The sequence below is a fragment of the Corvus moneduloides genome, chromosome 1, assembly GCF_009650955.1.
Source record: "Corvus moneduloides isolate bCorMon1 chromosome 1, bCorMon1.pri, whole genome shotgun sequence".
In the NCBI taxonomy this organism is placed as follows: domain Eukaryota; kingdom Metazoa; phylum Chordata; class Aves; order Passeriformes; family Corvidae; genus Corvus; species Corvus moneduloides.
This window is the reverse complement of record NC_045476.1, coordinates 120,480,821-120,487,405: the sequence shown is the minus strand read 5'-3', so window position 1 is coordinate 120,487,405 and position 6,585 is coordinate 120,480,821. Positions and strand designations below refer to the sequence as shown.

The window sequence follows — 6,585 nt, the reverse complement described above, 5'->3', positions numbered from 1 at the left end:
TATATTACTTAATGCTTGCATTTTTATTGTTGTGGTTTTCTTTCTACTTTTTCCCCCCTTTTTAGCTCTACTTCATTCTTTCCCTGTTCTTCATTTTTGCTTAGTCTAACATTTATTGTGGTTTATTTTTAGGATACATATATATTTGGGGTGGTATTATAATCTGAACATTTATATACTGAGTTTATGTTTTTGTTGGAAAATATATAATTGACGACTGTTCTTACTCTTCTGAGAAATGCCAATAACAAATGGCAGGCTCCAGTTCAATGAATCCTCTACTGCTTTGACAAAACAAAACACTGAAAGCAGGCAAAGAAAGTACAATAGGATAATTTTTTACAGTTTATACTGGGGTCAAAGATATTGCAAATATTGGTGTTTGAGTTTCACATCTGTCATAATATGCTGAAATACCATTCAGATGTCAATAACATTTTTCAAAAAACATGGAAAAGATATACTGTAAATAATCACATTGAAAGGAAATAACACACTTGAAACTGGAAATTCCTTTTTTTACTTCTAGGCAGATTTCTCAGTTTATTTTGATCTTAAAGAGATCTATCACCTTTTAAAGTACAGTACTAATATCTGGGTTTGTTTAGCTGCCCTTTTCCCACACACATATGTTCTTGCAGACTAACACCTACTGATACACTTTTCAAACCCTTTAATCCCCTCCGATTCTCAAAGTGCTCTTCTGTCTTCATTTCTGAATGATGGTCACAAAGCATGAAGCCTTCTGGAATAAATATAGTTTCTGAGTGCTAGTTCACAGGTTTCACTGCTGTTTGAGCATGTGTGCAGATCCAAAAGTCTTGCTTACCTAAAAAAAAACACACAGAGTTAAGATTTCTCTGAAAATGGATTATTATTTGCCAAGACCAATTGTCTTTGAAACCTAATGTATCAGGGTGGGATTCAAAAGAAGTGTTATAGAGTGAATGACTGAGTCACAGCAGGCACATATTTAAAGGGAGGTACCCACGTGAGCCAAAAGGGCACAGCAATACACAGGCACACTGGGGTGACATTATTGGCACCACTAGGAAAGTCCTTACTTTTGCCTTTGCTACGTTAATCCACACTGTTTATTTTCTCACAACTGGTACTTTTTATTAGATGCAGAACATCTATCATTAATTAGTTGTTTCAAAAAGAGATGACTGACAAAGGGGGAGTTTGTTGAGTTTTGGAAAGGGGTTGTTTATGTATTTGTTATCTTACAACTGGCAAAACTCCAACAGCTATTCTCCAGAAGTTTCACAAGAAACATTCATATGGGCAGGAAATCTACTGGCAAGAAACGGCAGATAAAAGAGTCATGTACTGCTGAATGAGAGTTTTGCACCTGCACATTGCTTAAGCTGGAGAACATGCTATTAATATAATAACAATAGCATAATCAGTAGGATGCGTAGTCATCTACCAAGATTATTTCATTTCGAGACTTCATGGTCACTTTTGGCATTAGTGCAAAACAAGGAGTTGAATCAACTTCAAATGTGCACTAAATGGAAAGGGGAAAAAATAAACCATGCTTAAGCAATTCCTATCAGGATATCATGTTCAAAATTAAGACAAGAACTGTGTCATTGAGCCCAAACCAATCTACTGGATGTTCAAGGACACCAGTGGGATTACAGGCAGAGTTACCCAGTAAATAGGGGTCAGAGAAGTCCCGCTTCAGACTCATTCACTGGATTCTGTTTTATTTCTCCTTTATGGAGAAACTTTTTATTTTTTTCCCCTCTGGGTCATTAAACTTAGACTAGAATGCAGCTGTTCAAAAAACTCCTATGGAACACTTTTTGGGGTCAGGATTTGGTAATTCATAAAAATATTTCCAATGAATACCCAAACGCATCAAAAAGTTTCAAAACAAGTGTTGTCCCAGTTTTGAAACCTGGAAGGCCTGAGGTCTTTAGTTCAAAGGTAGACTACTTGGTGGGCCATCCTGCAATGATAGGCCATGAATCCTCTACCCTGGCAGTCGAAAGGTTGAGCAATGGTCTGCCAGCCAAAGCCCTGCAGGCTTCCAGAAGAACTCAGCCAAAATCCAACTGTCCCTGAAAAACCTTAGATTTAAGTCAACTGCCAAGATCTCTCTGAAATATGCCAAACAGCTTTGCTTTTGAGACTGGTTCCATCAGCCTTTCTGTGTAGACGTGTGGAGTTTTTTCCAAATAAATCATTTCACTGCAAAGAAACCATTTTATCAATCTCAGTAATCATCTAGATCATGCAAAATGGTGCACCGTCCCTGCATTTCTCCCTGGATCCATGATGCTGCTTCTGACTTCAGGCACAGAAAGGTCATTCCGGACCTTGGAGATGTGCAATTCAGTCTTCCCATGGTGACCAACACCTCTCCCCTCCTTACTGAGTTTCACCTCGAGCGGTTTCTAAGGAGCCATAAGGCAGTAATGCTCACTGCTTCCCCTGGTAAGAAGGCCGAGACCTGGGCAAGATGTTTCCTGAGGAATTTTGGCCCTTTCCTAGTGGGATCTGAAACACCATGAAAGTAAGAGAAAACACAATTGTGAAGAAATTTCTAAAATCAACTAAAACAATAATACAGAAATATGAAACCTATATTGCTACTTTTTGTGCAAGTATTATGGTATATCTACCCGGAACATAAAACAGCAATTGGAAGAGCCCTATGGGGGAGTGGGGAATGCATTGCTGAAACTTTGCACTACCATGGTACAAGAACTGCTGTCCAGTCACTTGCTGCCCAGCCCAAGTCTTCCTATGTGATAGATAGGTTTGCCTTCACTGACAGTCAAAGCAGCAACCTACTTATCTGGAATTTTATCCACCAGAAGGCCAAAATACTGAGTGTGACCTGTGAACTGAGAAGCCACAACGAACCAACATCCCTGGAAAACCATGTGGTGGTCAAAGATTTTCTACTCCTATAGACAAAAATGGTTTAGGGTCTGACCTACAGTGGTTTATTCATACATTTACTGAGTGAGATTTTTAACTAGTCTCCATACCCGATAAACCACTGCTCTCGTCTGAATCAGACTTTTATTATGAAGACAGCTAAATCAACATCAGCATCAGTATGTTATCAGCAATGTTTTCTGAGGTTTGTTTTCTCTCCTTTATTCACTGCAAAATCCATTGAGTTGCAAGGAATACTGAGTGGGAAAAGCCATTTTAAATTACATGTTTGCATTGTCATAGGTTGGCCTTAATGATCTCAAAGGTCTTTTCCAGCCTAGTAGATTCTGTGATTCTGTTTATGATTTAATGTTGTTTGAACAACTAACCTATAAACTTTATCATTTTGCCATTAGAAAGAAGAAATAAAAATTATATAAAACTTGTAAAGGATCACAGAGCTCTCTTTCAGATTGCTGACAGTCAGTAAATGCCTCAAAAATCTCTCCCACTTCTTTACATGCAGATATTAAAATTCAGCAGTCCAGTGAACTGGACTATAAAATCAGCATACCTGGCCCAGAACAAGCACACTTTTTCTTTGCAATAACGTTCTTCGTAGAATGCATTTGTGGGACAGCAGGTTGGCACTGGGCCGTGAAAGGTATTCACCATTTTGTAAAGCAAAGCAGCCATGGCTAATCTTTTTTGTTTCAAGATAATAAAAGGAAAATCTCATTTTGTGACTATAAAAAAAAGAAGTTAAAGTAGTACAGCTATAAGCAGAAATGCAGTCCACTCGTCGTTTAAAGAGCTCCACGCCTACTGTACACAAAATAATATGCTGGTATCATTAGCATAGACAGCTTGTTTTCAATTTGACTGCAGATAATGAAATTATCCCAGAAATTACCATAAAGTGGAACAAATAAACACAAAAGCAAACTCTTTCTTTTTTTTATTTTTTTCCCTTCAGCAGCAATGGCTTTCAGCTATTTAGAATGAAAGCAAAGCTTCTGTTTTTCCAGAGCTCCAGTTTGACCTCAAGCAGATAAAGAACATGAAATGACAAACACGCAGCAAAGAGTTACTGTGTCCTTCCCCCCTGGCCTCTGTTTACATTAGGAAATGTACCCGGGGAGGAGGGAAGGGGAGGCAGGAGGGCTGCCTTTCAGCGCCGCGCTCGGCTCCGCTGGCTCCGGCTGGAGCTGGCCCCTGTTTCTGAGTAAGCTTACTCCACTCCAGATGTGCCGCGGCTCCAGCGTGGCTGCCATGTACAGTAAATCGGCATCTGAGGGCTCGTCAATCTGTGGGGTAGAGCAATTGCGGTCTCGCCAGGCCGCCCCACTGGCACAAACAGAAATTTGCGCCGCTGAACTGGAAAAGGAGGAGGAGGAGGAGGAGGAGGAGGGAGAGGAGGAGGAGGAGGGAGAGGAGGGAAAGGGGCGACAGGGAGGGAAGGAGGAAAGTAACGGGAGAGCAGTGTGTGAAAGTTGAGGGGCTGGAAGGTGTCTGCTCCCGGGAGGAGAAGGGGAAGAAATAAACACTAACAGTCAACTGAGGAAATGTTCTTAATGCATTTGTAAATTTACTTGTAAATGTTTTACACTTAGAGAGAAAGGGGAATGCTGCGTATCATTTGGCAATGTTGGCTGTCTATAGGTCCCTGTGGATATACTGCTTTAGTACGACTTGTAACCAGGGCAAGAGAAACATAAAATAGCTGGGGAAACACAGCCAATTAGTCATTACACATAGACTGTAAAAACAAGAGAGGGAGAGAGGAAGAGGCAGAGAAATAAATGCCCCTAAAAAATTTAGTCCCTCTTATTTATGTCCTTGCAACATGAGCATGAAAACCAGAGGCAACGATGCCTTCTAATCAGAGTGCAACTTGCAAACCAGTCAGTGCTCCCATTCAAAATCCTCCAGGATTTCCTGACGCTCACAAGATTTACCTATTTGCTGTCATTGTAAAAAACAAATTGTTTCACTAATCAGGCAGTTTGCTTTGGACCCGACCCCACTTGTACGAACTCCAAGTTGGACGTTCATTTCTGATCTCCTGCCGCCTACGCAGCCATTGCTAACTCAGTTTTAATAGGATGAGAAAACGATCTTTTCTTTTATAGTGGGTTCAAATGAGCTACTCAGCTTCAGGCTGACTATAGCTGTGTTTTCCTAATCACCATTTTTTTATGGCAATTCTGAGGAGGAAAATGCCTGTTCCCCCTCCTTTCTCTTCCGACAGCGCCAAGTCTAAGAATGTAAATAAGTGTTAAATTGAAACACAGAACAAAAATGGGTCAGATTTAATGTAATTGAGTCATAGTTAAATTTAGGCTGCTTTTATTTGCAAATGTGTGCTTTAACAGCAGTTCTATACAGCATCTCTGGATAGAATGAGATGCCTCATTTATTTATTACTTTTACTGTGGTTGTGCCTGAAATTCTCAGAGAAGGCTCACAGTCCCATTGTGCCAAGCACTCTAAAAGATGAGCTATGCATTTTAAAGACTCTCCTTTGCCAGAGAAGCTATCCTCTGAGTACCATCTGCGTTAAATGGCAGCACCTTAAAAGGACAGAAATATTGTCAGCTGTTCTAAATTTCCAAAAATTGTGAATCAAAGCCGAAAAATCCCAAGGCTGCAGGAAAAAAGTCATAAGATTTTCAAAGAGTATATACAGCATCCTCTCTTGTCTCCTAATTTGTGAGTTTTCAAACCCTTCCAACATACTGTAAGATTATTAAAGTTTCTTTTTTAAAAGGAACATTCAGATTCTTGCAGTACCCCTTGATTTAAGGAATGAAGGCTTAAAAATATCAAATATCACTAGATTTGAAATAAAACTTTAAGACTTGGCAATACAACATACAGTTCTCTATGGGACTCAATTTTCCTTAGCACTCCATTGACAGGATGGGGTAGTGAGCTCTCTTCCCTCCATTCCTTTACCTCCTGTAAGGTGTAAGGTGCTCTGATTCTGACCATGAAGAGCACATGTAATCATGTACAAATTAATAAAATATGATTATTCCTATGCATAACTTTCATACTGGGTTTTCAAACACTGGAGGCACTGAGATCATTCTCTTAGATGCAGGGCAATAGAGAAGCTCAACAAAACCTCAGCAAGCAAGCAAGTAGGAACACATCTGCTACTGAGGACAAGTCCTTGTACAAAGTATATGTGTCATATCATGAGCTCTTCTGTGAGGACCAGAAGGAGGACACTGCCTTCCACTTTTTCTTCACATCCCAGTGTCCAGCCCATGCTTCTGCCAGCCCTCAAAGACAAGTCTCATCATTGCTCTATGCCTTGTATAGTCATTTATGGCAGGACAAAATGGACATTAAAAAAGTGTATCAGATCAGGATGGCAAGATTAGGATCAAAATGACCTCAAAAACTGTCTCTTTATAGGCTGGCCAAGGCACTGGTAAGTGTAAAACTGGGACTTCCCTCACACAGGCAGAAATACAAACAGGGTGATTGAACAGGTGTTTTCAACAGGCAGAATTTCCACGCAGAAGGGCAACACAGGCGGGTCTCATTAGACAGTAGCTGAATTTAGCAAGGAATGTGACTTTTCCCACCCCATGTTGAATGAATGGCCATGGGGAAATGTGATACTTAGAGGACACGAAGAGCAGCACAGTTCTTAGCTCATCCACCACAATAATG

The 6,585-nt window shown here is 40.2% G+C and overlaps 1 long non-coding RNA gene across 1 annotated transcript; it reads right to left on the bottom strand.

Moving 5' to 3' along the window:
* Positions 1–317: 317 nt before the first annotated feature.
* On the bottom strand, positions 318–4,643 carry LOC116451441. The gene is made up of 2 exons (XR_004243195.1): positions 4,033–4,643; positions 318–2,511 (listed from the first exon to the last, which is right to left on the bottom strand). It is a non-coding gene; the product is annotated as an uncharacterized LOC116451441 (long non-coding RNA).
* Positions 4,644–6,585: the final 1,942 nt, after the last annotated feature.